Here is a 20461-nt window from a genome sequence, read left to right as displayed (position 1 = left end):
ATTAGGGGCATTGCCAGCAGATCAAGGGAAGTGATCATTCCCCTCTATTCGGCATTGGTGAGGCCTCATCTGGAGTACTGCGTCCAGTTTTGGGCCTCACACTACAAGAAGGATGTGGAAAAATTGGAGAGAGTCCAGCGGAGGGCAACAAAAATGATTAGGGGGCTGGAGCACATGACTTATGAGGAGAGGCTGAGGGAACTGGAATTGTTTAGTCTGCAGAAGAGAAGAATGAGGGGGGATTTGATAGCTGCTTTCAACTATCTGAAAGGGGGTTCCAAAGAGGATGGATCTAGGCTGTTCTCAGTGGTAGCAGATGACAGAACAAGGAGTAATGGTCTCAAGTTTCAGTGGGGTAGATTTAGGTTGGATATTAGGAAAAACTTTTTCACTAGGAGGGTGGTGAAGCACTGGAATGGGTTACCTAGGGAGGTGGTGGAATCTCCTTCCTTAGAGGTTTTTAAGGTCAGGCTTGACAAAGCCCTGTCTGGGATGATTTAGTTGGGGATTGGTGCTGCTTTGAGCAGGGGGTTGGACTAGATGACCTCCTGAGGTCCCTTCCAACCCTGATATTCTATGATTCTATGATTCTATGAAAGGTGCATGACGCACGCATCTTTTGGAACATTGGCCTGTTCAAGAAGCTGAAAACAGGGACTTTCTTCCTGGACCAGAAGATCACCGTAGGGGAAGTCGAAATGCCCATTGTGATCCTGGGAGACCCCGCCTACCCCTTAATGCCATGGCTCATGAAGCCATACACGGGGCAACTTGACAGCAGCACGGAGCGGTTCAACAGGCTGAGAAAGTGCAGAATGACTGTGGAGTGTGCATTCGGCTGTTTAAAAGCCCGCTGCCGATGCCTGTATGGGAAGCTGGACATGGCCGATGACAATATTCCTATGCTTATAGCCGCGTGCTGTACACTCCATAATATTTGTGAAGGGAAGGGTGAAAGCTTCACTCAGGGCTGGACCGCAGAGGCTCAGCGCCTGGAGGCTGAGTTTGAACAGCCAGAGACCAGGGCTATTAGAGGGGCACAGCGCAGGGCCATAAGGATCAGGGATGCTTTGAGGCAGCAATTTGAAGCTGAAAGCCACTAATATTTGTTGCTATGCTCGGGATTGCAGTGCTTGCAATGCTAGGAGGTGATTGGTGCACATGATGCAAGAAGGGGCCTTAACATAATTGTATGTTGCTTTGCTGTGCTCTTTTTGCTTTCATTTAATAGAATAAAGATTGCTTTCAAACAAACACAATTCTTTTATTCAAAGACAACAATCAGAGGAGAGAGTCAAACAAAAAAATTCATCATCAGGGAGGGGGGTGGGGGAATGGAAGGTCTCAAGAGGAGGAGGGGTCCCGGGACGGCTACAGATTTGTGTACGTCCAGGGATCATACCCAACCTTCTCCTTTGGAGTACGATGCAGCAGGTGCTGTACTTCAGCAGGGCCAGACTGCAGAGGGCTGGGTGTTGAGTGCAGTGGGTAGTGGGAGGCCACACTGCTGGACTGTGAGGAGGGAGAAGTGGAATGCTGCGGGTAGAGAGTGGAGCCAGGAGGTTGATAACAGTGCGTTGGCAGGGGGGAGGGGGCAGCGCATGGGAAAGAGTTTTGTGACAGCGGCTGCAGGGGAGGGCAGGCGCAGAGCTGCTCGGTTTGAAGAGCTAATATCGCCTGGAGCATGTCCGTTTCACGCTCCATAACTGTTAAGAGCTGCTCTGTGGCTTCTTTCTGGTGTGCTGCACTCTCCTTTCGGTCCCTCTTCTCGCTGTCCCGCCACTCCTTCAATTCCTGTTCCTCGGCGGTGGAGAGCATCATAACCTCACGCAGAAAGTCCTCCTTAGTTCTTCTTGGACGGTTTCTAATTGTGCGCAGCCGTTCTGCGCCGATAACAAAGAGGGAGGCTGGGCTCCCAAGGTCATCTCTGTGAAGTTTAAATGCTACATTTTACAGAAGCAGTATTGTTTGTAACACAGACAACACCGATTCAGTGCTTTAAAACACAGCCAGTACTCACACACCTGTCACTAACTGGCTGACCCCAGACAAGCACACATGAGCCACAAGACCCCCAAAATGGTGAGTAGCCGCAGGGGAAATCACTCTTCCCGGACCCAAGGGCACGTGGCTCTTGGGCTCTTGGGGAGAGCCAGCACTGTAGGGGGGCCTGATCATCATTCCTGTCCCCACACTTTCCACAGGAGGTAATCATTATGGAAGATATCTCGCTGCTGAGGGTGAGGAGGGAATCAAGGGAGGGTCTTCTCCAAGCCTGCGGCTTCCGCCCTGACCCCTATGTGGCTAGCCTGTGTGCAGCTATGGTCCCCCCACTCCACCCCATGACAGCAAAGCGGCACAGGAAAGTTACCGTTAATGGGGCAAGAAACAAAGCAGCTCTGCCCAATACTGGATTTATAATGGCGCCAGGCCCACGGTCGAAAGGGGCCCCGGCGTGCTCTTCTCCGCCCCCCCCCCCTTTTTGGGGTGCCAAAAAGCGGTGCCCAAAAAATTTTTTTTATACTACAGTGGAGTCCCATCTTACACGGGGGTTAGGTTCTAAAGTCACCGTGTAAGAGGAAAATTGCGTATAGTGAAAATTACCATAAGTACAGTATACACTAGAACAAGGGTCCTCAACCTACGGCACGCGTGCCAAAGGTGGCACGCAAGCTGATTTTTTTTAATGGCAGGCTGCGGGTCCCGGCTGCTGCTGAGCCTGCTGCCAGCCTGGGGTTCTGTTCACTCAGCTGGCAGCGGGCTGAGCAGGGCCAGCCGGGGTCCCAGCCGCCAGCCCCGCTCAGCCCGCTGCCGGTCTGGGGTTCCGGCTGCCAGCCCCTTGCCAGTCGGGGTCCTGGCCGCCAGGAGGCTGAACGGATCCAGCGGCCGGGACCCCGGCTGGCAGCGGGCTGAGCAGGCTGAGCGGGGCCGGCGGCTGGGACCCCGGCTGGCAGGAGCCAGTGGATGGAACCCCAGACCGGCAGCGGGCTCAGCAGCTCAGCCCGCTGCCAGTCTGGGGTCCCGGCCGCCGGCCCTGCTCAGCCCGCTGACGATCTGGGGTTCCGGCTGCCGGCCCCTTGCCAGCCAGGGTCTCGGTCACCGGCCCTGCTCAGCTTCCTGCCGGTCTGGGTGAACGGCAGGAGGCTGAGCGGAGTTGCTGGCTGGGACCCAAGTTGGCAGCTGAGTGAACGGAACCCCAGGCCGGCAGCAGGCTCAGCGGTGGCCGGGACCCGCAGCCTGCCATTAAAACAAAAAAAAATCAGCTCTTGTGCCACCTTTGGCACGCGTGCCGTAGGTTGAGGACCCCTGTTCTAGTGTATACTGTACTTTATGGTAATTTTCACTATACGCAATTTTCCTCTTACGGGCTGATCTTAGAACCTAACCCCCGCGTAAGATGTGACTCCACAGTAGTCATTTTTGAAAATTTATAATAAGCGATGCTCCCGGGGAGGGGGGGGGGGGGCAAGGTGGAAGTTTCACCAGGGGTGCAAAATATCGTTGCAGCGGCCCTGGATACTGTGTCAGCTGGTCCCCACAGTCTCCAACCTACCTGGGCAGTACAGCAGACATGGTCCTGCCCACTAGCTCCTCTCCACTCCCTAGTCCACCCCCCTTTGCCCCCCCCTTAAGGCTTAGCCCTCTTACTTTTAAAAATGATTGCTTGCCCCTCTCCCCCCCCCCCCCCCCCAGGCTTTTCTGGCAGCCCTGTTGCCAGGTATCCAGTTTTAGACTGGAAACTCCAGTAGAAAATGGGACCGGAGTGTCCGGTTAGCAGTGCTGACTGGAAACTAAATGTCCAGTTATAGGAGTAACCACATTAGCCTCCGTTCCTCCCACTCCCAACACCCACCCCAGAGAGCTGGAAGAGAACCTGTCCTGCTGCTGCGGGAGGAGGAGCAGCTCAGTGCAGAGAGAGACAAAGAGAATGGGCTAGAACCAGGTAGGTACCCGCTCTATGTGGGCAGGGGCGGGGGGGATCCTGTTTACCCCCTCCCCAGTCCTGCTGCGCTTGCAGTTTACCCCTGACCCCTCCCTTGCTCCAGAGACCAACCCTAGCTCCCGCCCCACTGTGCTTTTACCCCCAGCCCCTTTTACAATCATTCCCCAGGGGGGCCCACAAATATGTTTGGCGCCGGGCCCACAAAAAGTTAATCCGGCCCTGGCTCTGCTGAGGAACCTGCGGGAGCAGATTGCCCAGTGTCTCCACGAGAGTTTCCTGGAGATCTCTGAGGAAGATTCCCGTGAAGTGAGGGAGTCAATCAACAGCCTGTTCCACCGCCCTCGGTTTGTCTGTTATGGAGATGGAGGGCTAAGGCCCCAGTTCTGCCGTTGGATCCACCCAGCACAGGGTCTCATATAACCTACATTTTCAGCCAAGCCTCTGCCTAGCCTCCCACGCTGTCAGAACAAGCTTCCATGCACACACCCTTGGGCTGCACTTCAGAAATGCACACACCCGCCCACGCTGTCAGTGTCGTAACACTGCACATGCACTGTGCACAGTCGGACACCTGTATGTACAAGGGGTAGAATTTGCATCCGCAAATCTCATTGGCCCTAAAATATATTGCAGCTGCAAACTCTAACATGGGGTTGCCAACTTTCTGGTCACAGAAAGAAAACCGAGGAGCCGGACATGCCGGCCGCTTCTGGGAGTCATGCGGAGCCAGGGCAGGCAAAGAGCCTGCCAGCCCCGCTGCGCTGCCGACTGGACTTTTAACAGCCCAGTCAGCGGTGCTGACCGGAGCCGCCAGAGTCCTTTTTCAACCGGGCATTCTGGTAAAAAACTGGACGACTGACAACCCTACTCTAGCACATACCTGTCACTGTGACACGGGTGTCAGGCTGTGTACAGTGCACACAGAGGTGTTTGTGTTATCTACCCTTCCGTGTGTGAGAGACACAGCCCTCCCTCTAATGGCAGCTGAGTTACAGTGTTCCCATCAATCACAGTCTGATTGTGCGTCTCACCATAGTTGGTGTTTCTCTTAAAGGCCTAGCTGCTAGACTCAAGCGCTTGTAGACGAATTTCAGCTTCCATTTGACAAGGCCAGTTTCCAGCCCTCGTGGCTGCAGAGCAAAGTTTGAGAATGTGAAGTGAGCATGACCTAACAGCTCAGAAACCAGCAGGCAAAGACAAAGAACTGGAAATGTATTAATTTTGGAAACTCTCATAATTTTTTAGCCAATCTCATGATGTTCTAAGGCCAGACTCCTGAGTGTTGATTACTCGGGGCTGGTAATGCTACAGCTGTCCCTCTGGTTCCAGTGCTAGCCACTCGTGTGCTTAGTGCTGGAGGGGCCTGGCTTCAATCTCTGGCAATGACATGGGAATGATTGTTACACTGGCACCCGCAAAGTACAGCCACAAATGTGTGTGTGTGCCTAAGGGAGGCTGGCTCTGGAAAAAGGGAAGAAGGAGGATCCGGGGAACTACAGGCCAGTCAGCCTCACCTCAGTCCCTGGAAAAATCATGGAGCAGGTCCTCAAGGAATCAATTATGAAACACTTAGAGGAGAGGAAAGTGATCAGGAACAGTCAGCATGGATTCACCAAGGGGAAGTCGTGCCTGACTAACCTAATTGCCTTCTATGATGAGATAACTGGCTCTGTGGATGAGGGGAAAGCAGTAGACGTGTTATTCCTTGACTTTAGCAAAGCTTTTGATACGGTCTCCCACAGTATTCTTGCTGCCAAGTTAAAGAAGTATGGGCTGGATGAATGGACTGTAAGGTGGATAGAAAGCTGGCTAGATCGTCGGGCTCAACGGGTAGTGATCAATGGCTCCATGTCTAGTTGGCAGCCAGTTTCAAGCGGAGTGCCCCAAGGGTCGGTCCTGGGGCCGGTTTTGTTTAATATCTTTATTAATGATCTGGAGGATGGTGTGGACTGCACTCTCAGCAAGTTTGCCGATGACACTAAACTAGGAGGCGTGGTAGATACACTAGAGAGTAGGGATCGGATACAGAGGGACCTAGACAAATTAGAGGATTGGGCCAAAAGAAACCTGATGAGGTTCAACAAGGACAAGTGCAGAGTCCTGCACTTAGGACGGAAGAATCCCATGCACAGCTACAGACTAGGGACCGAATGGCTAGGTAGCAGTTCTGCAGAAAAGGACCTAGGGGTCACAGTGGACGAGAAGCTGGATATGAGTCAACAGTGTGCTCTTGTTGCCAAGAAGGCTAACGGCATTTTGGGCTGTATAAGTAGGGGCATTGCCAGCAGATCGAGAGACGTGATCGTTCCCCTTTATTCGACATTGGTGAGGCCTCATCTGGAGTACTGTGTCCAGTTTTGGGCCCCACACTACAAGAAGGATGTGGAAAAATTGGAAAGAGTCCAGCGGAGGGCAACAAAAATGATTAGGGGTCTGGAGCGCATGACTTATGAGGAGAGGCTGAGGGAACTGGGATTGTTTAGTCTCCAGAAGAGAAGAATGAGGGGGGATTTGATAGCAGCCTTCAACTACCTGAAGGGGGGTTCCAAAGAGGATGGAACTCGGCTGTTCTCAATGGTGGCAGATGACAGAACAAGGAGCAATGGTCTCAAGTTGCAGTGGGGGAGGTCTAGGTTGGATATTAGGAAACACTATTTCACTAGGAGGGTGGTGAAGCACTGGAATGCGTTACCTAGGGAGGTGGTGGAGTCTCCTTCCTTGGAGGTTTTTAAGGCCCGGCTTGACAAAGCCCTGGCTGGGATGATTTAGTTGGGAATTGGTCCTGCTTTGAGCAGGGGGTTGGACTAGATGACCTCCTGAGGTCCCTTCCAACCCTGATATTCTATGATTCTATGATTCTATATGAATGCAGGCCTGGCTATCTAGCCTAGTCCTCCTCTTAGGACTGTGTGGCTGGATTTTCCCCTTGTTTGCCATGTTACTTCACCCATGTGATGTCCTTCTTTCATCTGACAGAATAATACATGTGTAAACTCCAAAATATATATTTGTCCCTCTCTTCAGGATTTCCACGGATTACTGCTTATGGTCCAGGTTTGGCTATTGAATTTTAGGGTGTGAGACTTCCTGAGTGACCTCAAAAGAGACAGGATAGACAGGCACTACCTCCTATGGCCTGTCCTGTGCCAAGGAGTCCAAGCAGACAGGATGGTGCTCTCCCTGCTCTCTATCACAGACACAAGGGGATAAGTACGCTATCAATAGAGCAGCAGTTCTGGTGAGGGGGAAGGAGCACGTCCTGGTTTAGCTGCTCCCTCTGCTTGTTGAGAATGGGCCGGGGCTTGTGGTGATTCCTCCTATATCAGCTAAAGAGCGGCTTCAGCCTAGACAGAGCTATTCCACTTTAAGCCACTTTCTTCATCCCCTGTGACTTTCCCAGCACAGTGCAGATTGAGTTGAAATAGTTCAAGTTAGGGCTTGTCTACACTGGCACTTTACAGCGCTGCAACTTTCTCGCTCAGGGGTGTGAAAAAACACCCCCCAGAGCACAGCACGTTTCAGCGCTGTAAAGCGCCAGTGTAGACAGTGCCCCAGCGCTGGGAGCTGTGCCACTCGTGGTGGTGGCTTTTTTAGAGAGCTGGGAGAGCTCTCTCCTAGCGCTGTGCCGCGACCACACAAGGCACATTAAAGCGCTGCTGCGGCATTAGCATTGCCCGTGTAGACTAGCCCTTAGGGCTTGGCTCCACTTGCAAGTTATAGCGCATTAAAGCAGCCCCGGGCGCCCTAACTCACGACCCGTCCACACTGGCAAGGCACGTAGAGCGCTCTGACTCCGAGGCTACAGCACTCCTGGTTCTCCACCTCGGTGAGTGGAATAACGTTTGCTGCGCCCCCGCTGGAGCGCCCCAGCATCAGTGTGAACGAAGTGTTGCATTACTGCGCTCTGATCGGCCTCCGGAAACGTCCCATAATCCCCTTAAGTCAAATGGCCACTCTTGGCATTGTTTCAGAATCGCTGCAGGAATGCGGATATCAAAGCAACCGTTACTGTGGAATGCTGTGTGAGAGAGAGAGAGGCGGGGGGGAGGGGGTCTGCTGCTGTCTGAACTTACAGACAACATGCTGACATGTTCTCAGCCCCCCAAAAACCCACTCTCTCTCCCCCCACATACACACACCACACTCCCTGTCACACTCCACCCCACCCCACCCCACCCCTATTTGAAAAGCACGTTGCAGCCACTTGCATGCTGGGATAGCTACCACAATGCACTGCTCTCTGTGGCCATTACAAGTGCCGCAAATGTGGCCACATCAGTGCACTGTCAGCTGTCAGTGTGAACAGACTGCAGCGCTTTCCCTACTGCGCTCTACGAAGGCTGGTTTAACTCAAAGTGCTCTACAAGTGGAGCCATGCCCTTAGTCTCAGCCCAGAGGTACAAAATGGATGAGGGAATATCTTCTATTGGACCAGCTTCTGTGGGTGAGAGAAACAAGCTTTCAAGCAACACAGAGCTCTTCTTCAGATCTGGGAAAGGAACTCCCAGCCTCACAGCTAAATGCCAGGTGGAACAGATTGTTTAGAGTGAGTAGTTAGCACATATTCTAAGGGACCATTCAAGGTGAAGTGACCCATTAACACCTCTGCAGCCATAGGACAAAAGGGGTGGGTTAGGGGATTACAGATTGTTGTAATAAACCACTAATCCAGTGTCTGTTCAGTAGGGTTGCCCGGTGTATGGTTTTCAACCGGGAAGTCCAGTCAAAAAGGGGACCTGGTAGTGTCTGGTCAGATGTTCTGACTGGACACCAAAAGTCCGGTTACCACGGGTGGTGAGGGAGAGGCACCGGGACATCAACCCATGCCAGCACCTGCTCAGCCGCAGGGACGGATTAACTTTTTGTGGGCCCAGCGCCAAACATATTTGTGGGCCCCCATTGGGGAAATAGGGCATGTGATGGGGGGCGGTCTGCAGAGCGAGGGGCCAGTTGGGGGCAATGAGGTGCAGTGCAGCGGGAGTGGCCCCACTCAGCCCAGCACAAGGGCACTGTTTACAAACCCACAACTGCTAGACGCACACTGGCCTGCCCAGCCCTGCACTGCCAGCATATCCCTTCCGCACTGCCCCTCCGGGCCCAGTGCCCTGCCCTTATGCCCAGCGCCCCCTTGCCCAGAGACCTCCCCCCGCAGATCCCTACGCCCAGCTACAAGCTGTCTTCACTAACATCCCAGTTTAAAGACATTATGTTCGTTCTGGGCTTCACAGCTGCTTAGGGCATGTTTGAGAGCTGAGGGCCACTGATGGCTGTGGGAAGAAGGTGGATGGGAGGGACAAGCAGTGGAGAGTCTTTCCCCTCTCCCTTCCTCTTTCCCCTCTCCCTGCCCCTTTCCCTTTCTCTTGTTTCTTCTCTAAGTCCTTACTCCCCTTCCTGATGTTTCCCCCTTCTTGCTTCCCACCCGTGTCCTTTTACCCCCACCTCCTGGGGGCTCTGTCTAGTGCCTGCTCCCACCCACACACTCAAAGTGGCAGAGGAGGTTCTCTCTCCTTGGGTGGGAAGGTTGCCTAGTGGTTAAGGCACAGGCCTCGGGCTCAGGTGTTCTGGGTTTGATTCTCTGCTCTGCCACAGACTCCCTGCTTGGCCTTGGGAAAGTCACTTCACCTCTATGTGCCCTAGATCTCACCTGCCAAATGGGGCTAATGCTGACCCTGCCTCCTAGGCTAAATCCATTCATGGCTGTGTGATGGTGGGGGAAATGGAGATACCAAGGTGGGTACATTTGGGCTGAATTTCTCCACAGCCTGAGAGTGAGAGCCAGCTCCCTGCAGGGGGGATGAGCGAGAGAGGGGCTCAGGCCAGCTACGCACAGAGTGGGGTCGGGACGTCAGCCCTGCAGTTTCTGCCACTAGGGTGGCTGGGGCTCCTGAGCTGGGGGCTTCAGCCCCACATCTTCTGCTGGGGTCCAGGGCTTCTCCTCCTCCCCCCGCAGCATGGCTCCTGCTAGGGTACGGGGCTTCTCCTCCACTAATCCACCACTGCACCCAGCCCTAGCCTAGCTGGGCTCCCTTGGGTCACCTGCTGTGGCCGGAGTGGAGCCTGGCTGGCAGGGAGCAGCCATACACGTGGACGCCGTGGCCACCAGCCCAAGAGGTGCGGGACAGCCCTAGGCAAGCAGGGGCTGGCTGTGCTGCTGCTGATAGCCCCGCACTCCCGCCCACACCTAACCCTAAGGCTTTTTTTGTGTGTGTGTGAGACTCACTCGGCCCCTGCCGGAGCAGGGAGGCAGGAAGCAGTTGAGCTGAGCCTGCCCGCCAAACAGCTGATCACAGCTGCGCGCAGGCTGCCCCTAGGAAACAGCTCGTCTGCCGAGGCACCCGCAAAACAGTCGGGCTGGCCGGGGCCCCTTCTGACTCTGGGCCCGGCGCCATGGTAAACCCGGTACTGCTCAGCCGGTGCTGCATCTTGAGGGCAGGCAGGCAGCAGGCTCTGCTCCTGTCCCAACCCGGAGCACAGGGAGCCCATCTAGTGGGGAGGATCCAGAGACAAGAGGGGTGGAGAGGAGCAAGTGCGGGATGGGGCCTCGAGGGAAGAGGTGGAGCAGGGTCAGGGTCTAGGGAAAGAGGTGGGGCAGGGGGGTCTAGTTTTCAGAAATTAGAAAGTTGGCAACTTCAGTCCCTGATTTTTAGTGTCTAGCAAAGTTATGAATTTAAGTTCTCAGGTTTGTCTGTTGAAAATGTTGTGCAGGTTTCCTTTGAGGATGAGGACTGACAGTTCAAAGAGGCACGCTTGGCTATAATGGCCTCTGCGTGTAAAACTGGAGCAGCCAGAGGTCCTTATTTGGGACACTGGGTTGGGGGGAGGAGTCAAATATCGCAACAGATGGTGTACCTCAGCCAATGCACTGAATGCCCAATGACAACTAAGTGGGTGAAACCAGACAATCACTGCGCTCTCACGCGAACTCACACAGGAAAGTGATCAAAGACAAAACCACCCTATCACCTGTGGGTGAACACTTCTCACAAAGCAATCATTCTATATCTGATCAATAAGTCCTCATCCTCAAAGGAAACCTACACAACACTTTCAACAGACGAGCCTGGGAGCTTAAATTCATAACTTTTCTGGACACTAAAAATCATGGACTGAACAGAGACACTGGATTTATGGCTTATTACAACAACCTGTAACCCAATAACAACCCCCACTCCCAGCTGCCTTTCCTGCCCCCCCCTTTTCACCCCCGTGACTGGAGGCGTGTTTACAGGCCACTTCACATTGAATGGTCCCTTGAAATATGTGTTGCCTACCTATGCGGAATAATCTTACATTGCATTTTGCTGTGATGCTGGGAGTACCTGTCCCGCACCGGAAGAAGAGCTCTGTGTGGCTTGAAAGCTTGTCTCTCTCACCAACAGAAGTTGGTCCAATAAAAGATATTACCTCACCCACCTTGTCCCTGGAAATGTGGAACTAAAATGTGTTTAAACCAGGCATGTCAGGGGAAGTTGATACACAGGTTTTTCCCAGACAAAGGCAAGCGGCTGACACCCCAAGCATGGTGCGGCCAAAGACAGAGGGGCTATTTGTTTTGTATCTGAGAGACTGCCGGAAGATTATCTGCATTGTAAAAACCACAAGCAGGGGAGAAGCCAGCACGGTGTCTACACCAGCCAGCATGGCATCTGCATTGGCCAGAACAGTGTCTACATCAGCCAGCACAGGAAAGAAGCTCGTCAGAGACTACATTTCAAAGGGTTACTGGACTATCAAGAGAGAGAACCCCTAAATTACTCTTCCCCTGCGGAGACAAAGAAACCCAGTGCTTTGAGCTCTGCGATTGGATCCTGGCTCCGGTCTAGCCAGTCATGGCTAACGATGGCTAGATGGCTGGAGATTGACTGTGGTGAGAAAATTACTTTGAACAAAAGACTCTAGTTTGTTAAGGGAGGTTTTAGATTTAGAAGCGTATTTTTACATTCGTTTGTTTGTAACCATTTTGATCCCAATTCCTTCTCCTTGGTATCATGTCAATCTCTGTTCTTTGTTAATTACCTTCATCTTGTTTTATTACACAGCCATCTCAGTGCAGTGTATCAAACTGAGCAGTAAAATCCTCAGCCGCACTAGCAGGCTGGCGCTGTGCACTGGCTCTTTAACGGAGCAGCGACTCGAGAAGGTTTGGTGCGTGCTACAGTGAGGGGATGAGCACTGCAGGGGAGACAGTTTGGGGGAGACTCGGGGTGCAAGGAGCAGCCAGGCTGGTGGAAGCCAGGGTGAGGTCATTGTGCTGTGAGCAGCCTCTGAGCCAAAGCTACACGGCACAGGAGCACCCAGGGTTACAGGGCAGCTGATGATCCAATCTCTTACTGGGCTGGACTGTCAACTAAGTATATACAAAGGTCCCACTCATCCACTGCCCCTCCCTGGAGGGAGCATCCAGTGTGCAGCTACCAAACTCCCCATCACCCAGAGCAAGATGCAGCCCTAATGCAGCACAACAAGCTGGGGCAGTGCCTACTTCCGGCTCCTCGCCCACAAAACCATGGCACTCCCCACCTCCCCCTGCAGTGCAGCCCCTCTGTACCCCAACAGGGGCCATGGCTTACAGCCACTCTAGCCCTACACTGGGACAGAAGGGAGGACCCCTGCGAGCCTGGAGGAATGCAATTCACTCATTGCCTGGGGCAGAGTCACTCACAGGCCTCCTCAGTGCTCCAGTTGGCATTTGGGCCAGGCATGTAGTTGGCAGATGTAAGTCAGGTCGCTCCCAGCTGAGTTCACATCTGACAGGATCCAGGCAAGCTCCAGGTGCGGCTATTGGGGAATTTCACAGGACTCAAACTCTGATATGTCCTCTGGCCTGCAGCCCTGTTCACACAGCCAAAAGCTGTGCAGCCACCGAAACCAGAGGGACGTCCGTGAGGAAACCCGTGCCAAGACAGGGTTGGGCGACTCTCTTCTCCTGGGTAAGCTCGGCCTCACACAGCAATTGCACTGGGGTGACTGGCCGGGAAATGAACAGATGTGCCAGCTTTAGAGACAAGCTGAAACCTGCCCGCAGCCCGGCTACAACTTACAGGGGAAACATTTGTTCAGGAGCCTCTATGGAAGCGAGTACAAGGGACTGCTAGGTGTCACAAGGACCAGATCCTCAGCAGGAGAAACTGGCACAGTGACACTGACGGGGGGGCTGAGAGCCATTGAACCAAATTGTACTCCCCACACCCCCATGTAGCGGGGTGGAGAATGCTGGCACAGGCGGTCTGCCCCCGATACAAGGGGCAGGGCAAGGACAGTGGGACTATTGCCCAGAGAGAGGAGAACATCAGGAAAAAGGGGATGATGGATCCTGGATACGCTGGGGTTTTCTATACAGAGACACCAGGTGCCATCCCTGGTTGGGCCCCTGTGTCGGCGCCCCAGCGGAAGGGGGCAGACGACCTGCAGGGAAACCGGGAGGCCCAGGAGGGACTATGGGAGGCGCAGAAGGCCCTCCATGAATGGTTGGGCCAGCTGGCAAGGGAGCAGCGGGCCCTAGTAACACTCCTTCAGCGGGAGTTCGTGAGGAACTGCCGAGAGCTGGAGGAGAAGCTCGGCGCCAGGGCCAGGAGGCCTGGGGCCGAATGACGGACGTGTTATGCCTGTTTAAGGCATGGACATATAAAAAGGGATTGTCCCTACTGGGTCGGGGGCAGGGTGCCTCACCCAGAAGAGAGACAGGGGCAAGACCCGAGGACAGTCCACCGGGTGAGGAAACCCAGGTGGCTGCCAACCGGTTGGGTCTGGGGATGTGCCCAGGCCCGACGCGGTGGGTCCAGGTCAGGCCCAACGAGAGGGCGGGACCCCCGACAGACCAAAAAAGGTTCAAGGTAGCAAAGGGGCGGCGAGCCTGCTTTGGCTGCCGGAAACGGGGCCACATAAAATAAATTAATGGAGATATCCTATCTCCTAGAACTGGAAGGGACCTTGAAAGGTCATTGAGTCCAGCCCCCTGCCTTCACTAGCAGGACCAAGTACTGATTTTGCCCCAAATCCCTAAGTGGCCCCCTCAAGGATTAAGCTCACAACCCTGGGTTTAGCAGGCCAATGCTCAAACCACTGAGCTATCCCTCCCCGCATAAAAAGGGATTGCCCCCTAAGAGGAGGGTGACCTCCGGTGGAGGGGCCTGAGGACACAAAGGGGTCAGGGACTGGCCAGGTGGAGGCTGCAGGAATGGCAGTAGACCTGCCCGGGTACCACCCACGGGGGAAGGCGGACCAGGAAACCCAGACCGAGAGGGGCCAGCAAGAGGCTGGGACCCAAGTGGTTGTGGGACAGACCACCAAGTGGACCCATCCCCTGCACGTGGAGGGTCTGGGGGACGCAGACCTACGGGCGCAGCTGGAGGCCGCGGAGCTGACCCGCTGGAAGGCAGAGGCCCAGACCCAGGAGATGGCCCGAGGCAGAGAGGCCTTGGAGATGAGGCGGGTGGCCCTGGAGGGGCGGCCCTGGAGGGGGAGGCTCGGGGAGCCCAGGACAATAATCCCCCCTACCCCCAGGGGTGGGGATTTTGAGGCTGTGTGTGTGTAGCGGGTGGTCACCTCGCTCCTGCCCGGAGGGGTAAAAGAAGCCTTGGAGAGGGCTGGGGCTGAGAGAAAAACCTAGGCTGATTGGGGAAGTAGCCTCAGCTGGGGCCACACCCCAATCAGGCCACAGCTGGCCCTGTAAAGGGGCTGCTAGGCTGGAGCTAAGTCAGGCTCTCTCTAGCTGTGAAGAGAGATGGGCCTGGCTGCTTGGGAGCACAGCAGGGTACCTAGAGTGGAGCAGGGCTGGGGAAAGGCCAGAGGAGCTGAGGAGCTCCAGCCTGGAAAACCCCCAGGCTGCAGGCCTTGCTAAAGGCCAGAAAGGGTACTGGGGTTCCAGAGGTGCGGCCCAAGGGTAGGCAAAGACAGCAGGTCCAAACCCCCCTTCCGATGATGAGTGGTTGATAGACTGCAGTCTGCCCCAGGGAGTGGGGGCTAGATGATGACGGGCAGTAGCCACTGAGGTGAGGTGGGGGTAGAGGGTTGGGGGTTCCCCTGGGTGGGGAGACCCAGAGAGTGGGGGTACTGCCAGGGGGCAACACCCAAGGTAAAGGGGTACCGGGGTCTGGGAGGGACACAGGGGCCAGCAGCAAGCGGGACATCGGCCAGCAGAGAGCGCTCCAAGGCTGGAAAAGCTAATTCCCTGGATGACCAGCAGGAGGTGCCGTGCCGGTGAGTCACCGCACTGCCACACCCTAATTCCAGCACCTATGTTGATTCATGCCAGGTGGTGATCAGGTCCCCCTAGGCACAGACCTAGGATGCAAATGCTGGGGCTATCTGAAATAAGGGCGGCTTGTGGAACTCATGGCCACAATATATTATTGGAACCCAAAGTTTAGTGAAGTTCCAACAGGATGAGCTATTTGGACAGGATCGTCCACCAATATACTGGATAGGATACAAACAGTCAATAAAAGGGATATATAGATACTCTCCTGCTTCCATGCGCAAGCCAATCTCAAACTGACAGGGGTGAGGGAACATCTCCTTCTATGACCAGGGCTGATGAATGTGGGAATTCTGATAATATTTGTATGATCCTATGCATGGCTCCATTTCCCTTTGTGCTTTATACTTCTAGTCACTGAGTGGAAAGGGAAGGGACGAGGTGTTGGACTCGCATAGCTTGGAGACCAAAATAATTAACCAACTGAAAGGAGCCTACACATGTGTGTGGAGTATCTAGAAGAGACAATGGAAACCCCAGGAAATTCACTCCTAGTGACCAGCAGCCAAGAGGAGATTTGCTCTCTGCAGGGAACAGAGCAAAGGCCCCAGCTGGAGAACACAGGGGGAAGGGATCTGATGGCTGTGTTGAGAGCTGAGCTCCTAGAAACACAGGGATCCCCACTGGGGCTAAGACAAAGGAACAGAGACAGGAAGCACAGAGAGTTCCTACAGCAGCTCCTCAAGGGAGTCCTAGCTTTAGTCAGATGGACTGTGTCTTAACCTTTGCTTCTCTCTGCTAACCTAAGGACTTTCGGATGCTGTAGGCCAAGTGACTGATAAATTGTTACTGAGCTGTGGAAAGGCTGTCTGGTGTCGCTGCACATACTCACTGAGAGCATCATGACCTGAAGGGGTAGGCACAAACCTCCTGCAGGAGTCTGGCTTGGCTGGACTCATTGCAGGAAGCCACAGAGAGTCTATCTACACTGCAATTAGACACCCGTGGCTGGCCCGTGCCAGTGACTCCGGCTCGCAGGGCAATTGCGGTGTAGACGTTCTGACTCAGGCTGCAGCCCGAGCTCTGGGACCCTCCCACCTCGCAGGGTCCTAGATCCCATGCTCAAGCCCGAGCCTGGAGGTCTACACTGCAATGAAACATCTGTGCAGCCTGAGCCAGCTGGCATGGGCCAGCCACGGGTGTCTGTGACGTTGCACCCCATAACGCTTTATGGAAATATGCTTATGAATGTAAATATGACATAACTGGGATATGTTTGACGTTACATATGCCATGTAAAATATCTCTGTAAAGGTTGTGATCTACTGAATATATTAATCCTATCTGTATGCATGTATCATTTTTGTATTCAAAGTTATGAATATTGGCTGTGTATTTGTTTGATTTTAAGTAGTCTTAGTAAGGCATTTGGTCAGCTTCTTAAAGGAATTTGCAAGTTAAGTGCCCAATCAAGAAACACTTTGTGACGGTACCTCCCATAAGGCTTTATGGAAATATGCTTAGAGTGTGTTTTATGCTACATATACCATGTAACATATCTCAAAGGTTATGATCTACTGAATGTATTAATCCTATTTGTATGCATGGATCATTTTTGTATTCGACGTTATGAATGTTATGAATGTTGGCTGTGTACTGGCTTGATTTCTAAATAACCTTAGTAGAGCATTTGGTCAGTTCCTGGAGAAAGGAATGTTGAAATTAAGTACCTAATCAAGAAACACTTAAAGGACAATGGATCTTGGAATGCTTCAATCCACATAAGAAGTCTACTTGAGGACGTTCAAGGTAGCATGTAAACAATGGATGCTACCTGTAAAAACTGTGAGTCATGCATGGACATGTGACTTGCCCAGGTGATTCCTAAACTCCATCTTGGAGCTGGACTTTGCATAGGAGTGAGGAGGGGGTCTCCACCCACAAGGGAATGTCTATTTAAACCCCTGGGAGACCCCTCCATTTTGTCTTCAGCTGGCTAAAGAGAGAGCCTCTCCACCCCCCGCAGCCCCCCCCCCCAGGATACCTGAAAGAAATTGGAACAAAGGACAGTGACTGCAAGGGGTGTGAGTGATTGCTGGACCCAGGCTAAAAGGAGATTAGTCTGTAAAAGGAAGCATTCTGGAACTGGTGAGGATCTTATCTGTATTCAGTTTGACATAGATTTGCGCATTTTATTTTATTTTGCTTTGTAATTTACTTTGTTCTGTCTGTTACTACTTGGAACCACTTAAATCCTACTTTCTGTATTTAATAAAATCACTTTTTACTTATTAATTAACTCAGAGTATGTTTTAAGATGCCAGACCCCTCTCCTGTGGATCAGGTTTTAAGGAAAGACTGGGGGTCAGATCTCCTGGAGGGGGGAGTCCATCCAGCTGACCTGTTGGGGGCAAAGAGTGGGATGTCTGAGGGGATCTTACCGATCCAAAGTACTCCATTAAATAATGTTATTCCTGCCCCCCTTGTAAAAAATAAGACTGTCTCTTCAAGGCTGGGGGAAGAAGAACTCTGCTCTTGGGAAGCTCCACAAGGGGGTGGGGTCTGACCCAAAGAAATCCCAGAGGGAGGAGCCGAGGGCAGGCATGGTTGCAGTACACCCTTTCCTTGCCAAAGCCTCAAACACATGCCTAAATCAAAAGCCTTCTCCAAAGAGGCAGAAGAATCTGCATCAGGGCACCTATCATGGTACACAAAGGAATTGGAAAATGTATTAGACACTAAACAAGCTAAATTGTGTGAACAAAGCTTGTTCGCTGTAGAGTTGCTGCTAATCTTGTGTCTTTTACTACTTCATCTATGGGTCAAAACAAAGGAGTTAATACTATTAGTAAACCCTTTAAAGATGTGGGACATTCCCGATTTGTGGAAAAAACTTTTGTACATGCTTGGGATGGCGACAAGACAGTCCCCCAAGCATGTTACTTTTCAGCTTATACCTGTAAACAGGCTGGAAGCTTGGCACAGCAGCAAAAGCATAACAGGCCCATGCTGCTGTGTGGAAGGGGAAACTGAGGCACACCGCCTCGTGGCATTGGTGGCTAAATACCAAGTCACCTACACTTTAATAGATATTGCTGTCTGCATTCTGTTAGCAATACTACACCCCAACATGTTTTCAGGTACCCGGGGACCAGGAAACCCAAACCTTGCTAGAACACTTATGAATGACATCATGTGGTTTAAAGGTACTAAAAGGGAGAGTGACCAAAGACAATGAGGGATTTTACATGTACTGCCTCCACCATGGACAGTGTCCAAGCCTCTGGCAGTAAGTTCAGGAGGAGGGTGTGACATTGCACCCCATAACGCTTTATGGAAATATGCTTATGAGTGTAAATATGACATAACTGGAATATGTTTTATGCTACATATGCCATGTAACATATCTCTGTAAAGGTTATGATCTACTGAATATATTAATCCTATTTGTATGCATGTATCATTGTTGTATTCGAAGTTATGAATATTGGCTGTGTACTTGTTTGATTTTAAGTAGCCTTAGTAAGGCATTTGGTCAGCTTCTTAAGAAAGGAATTTGCAAGTTATGTGCCCAGTCAAGAAACACTTAATGGACAATGGTACCTTGGAAGACTCCAATCCACATAAGAAGTCTACTGAGGATGTTCAAGGTAGCATGTGTACAATGGCTTGGCCTGTAAAATTCTGAGTCATGCATGGACATGTGACCTGCCCATGTGACTCCAAAACTCCATTTTGTAGCTGTAATTCTACACAGGGGGAAAAGAGGGTTTCCACCCAGAAGGAGAAACTATATTAAGTCCTGGGAGACCCCTCCATTTTGTCTTCAGCTGGCTCAAGAGATAGCCTCTCTACCCCCAAAGGATACCTGAAAGAAACTGGACCAAAGGACAGTAACCACAGGTGTGTGAGTGATTGCTGGACCCAGACTAGAAGGAGGCTAGTCTGTAAAAGAAACTTATTGGAACATCTCTGAGGGTGAGATTTCATCTGTAATCACTTTCTTACTGTATTAGGTTTAGACTTGCCTATTTTATTTTATTTGACTTGGTAATTCACTTTGTTCTGTCTGTTATCACCTGGAACCACTTAAATCCTACTTTTTGTATTTAATAAAATCACTTATTAATTAACCCAGAATATGTATTAATACCTGGGGGCGGGGGGGGGGCAAACAGCTGTGCATATCTCTCTATCAGTGTTATAGAGGGTGAACAATTTATGAGTTTATCCTGTATAAAGCTTATACAGGATAAACGGATTTATTTGGGGTTTGGACCCCATTGGGAGCTGGGCATCTGAGTATTGGGGACAGGAACACATCTTAAGCTGTTTTCAGTTAAGCCTGCAGCTGTTGGGGGGACGTGGTTCAGACCTGGGTCTGGGTTTGTAGCAGGCTAACATGTCTGGCTCAAACCTGGCAGGGTTCTGAATCCCAAGCTGGCAGGGAAAACAAGCTTAGAGGTAGTCCCAGCCCATCAGCTGGCAGTTCCCAAGGGGTTTTCTGTGACCCACCCCATCCCAGTGTCTAATTGCAGTGTAGACATACCCAGAGGGAGAAGGGATGGCTGGCAATGGAAGGCCCTGTTTTGGAATCACAGAGGCCGTAGGCCTGCCCCGTGGAACTGTGCGGGTCCTTGGGGCCCAGCTCACTAGAGGGGTCACTCCCAAGGGACTGGTTACATGCTGGGTCACAGAGCAGACTCTGACTCCATGACACTGCTATCCTGGGACTCATCACTGGGATTCTTGCACCTTCCTCTGAATAGCTGGCACTGGCCCCTCTCCAAGACAGGAGACTGGGCTGGATGAAGCACGGACTGAGCCTCAGAAGGCCTGTTTTCTGCTTCCCATGCAGCCTCCTTTCCAGTGGAGCCCAGCACCGGCAGGCCCTGAGGAAGGGAGCTGTGCTACAGCTCACACCTGCCTTTCACTACATGCAGAGCAATAAGTGAGAGACAATTTCAAGCGACAGATCTCTGGCAAAGGGAGCCTGGACTTCCAACCAGGCACAGAAACGTGCTACAGACACCCCCGTTGGGGCAGCAGGGAACTGCGATCACTAGGGAAATACAGCTACACCAACCTTCTAGGAACACTTTGGTCCTAGCCAACTAGCTCCCTAACCAAGTAGGGCACCCAGTTATACTGGGCTCAGCCTCAACCATGTTACACTAGGGATTGGATCAAACTGTCCCTGGACTGCCCAGGGTGTTAATCTCCTTATTGGGGTGGGGGTTAGATCCCAAAGTTACAGAGCAACTTTTAACTGGGGCTGGCTGGCTGCCAGATCGGGTCCCAGTTGCGGTGCAGATGGCGAC

The sequence above is a fragment of the Emys orbicularis genome, chromosome 6 (genome assembly GCF_028017835.1).
Source record: "Emys orbicularis isolate rEmyOrb1 chromosome 6, rEmyOrb1.hap1, whole genome shotgun sequence".
Lineage (NCBI taxonomy): Eukaryota > Metazoa > Chordata > Testudines > Emydidae > Emys > Emys orbicularis.
This window is presented reverse-complemented; position numbering follows the sequence as displayed.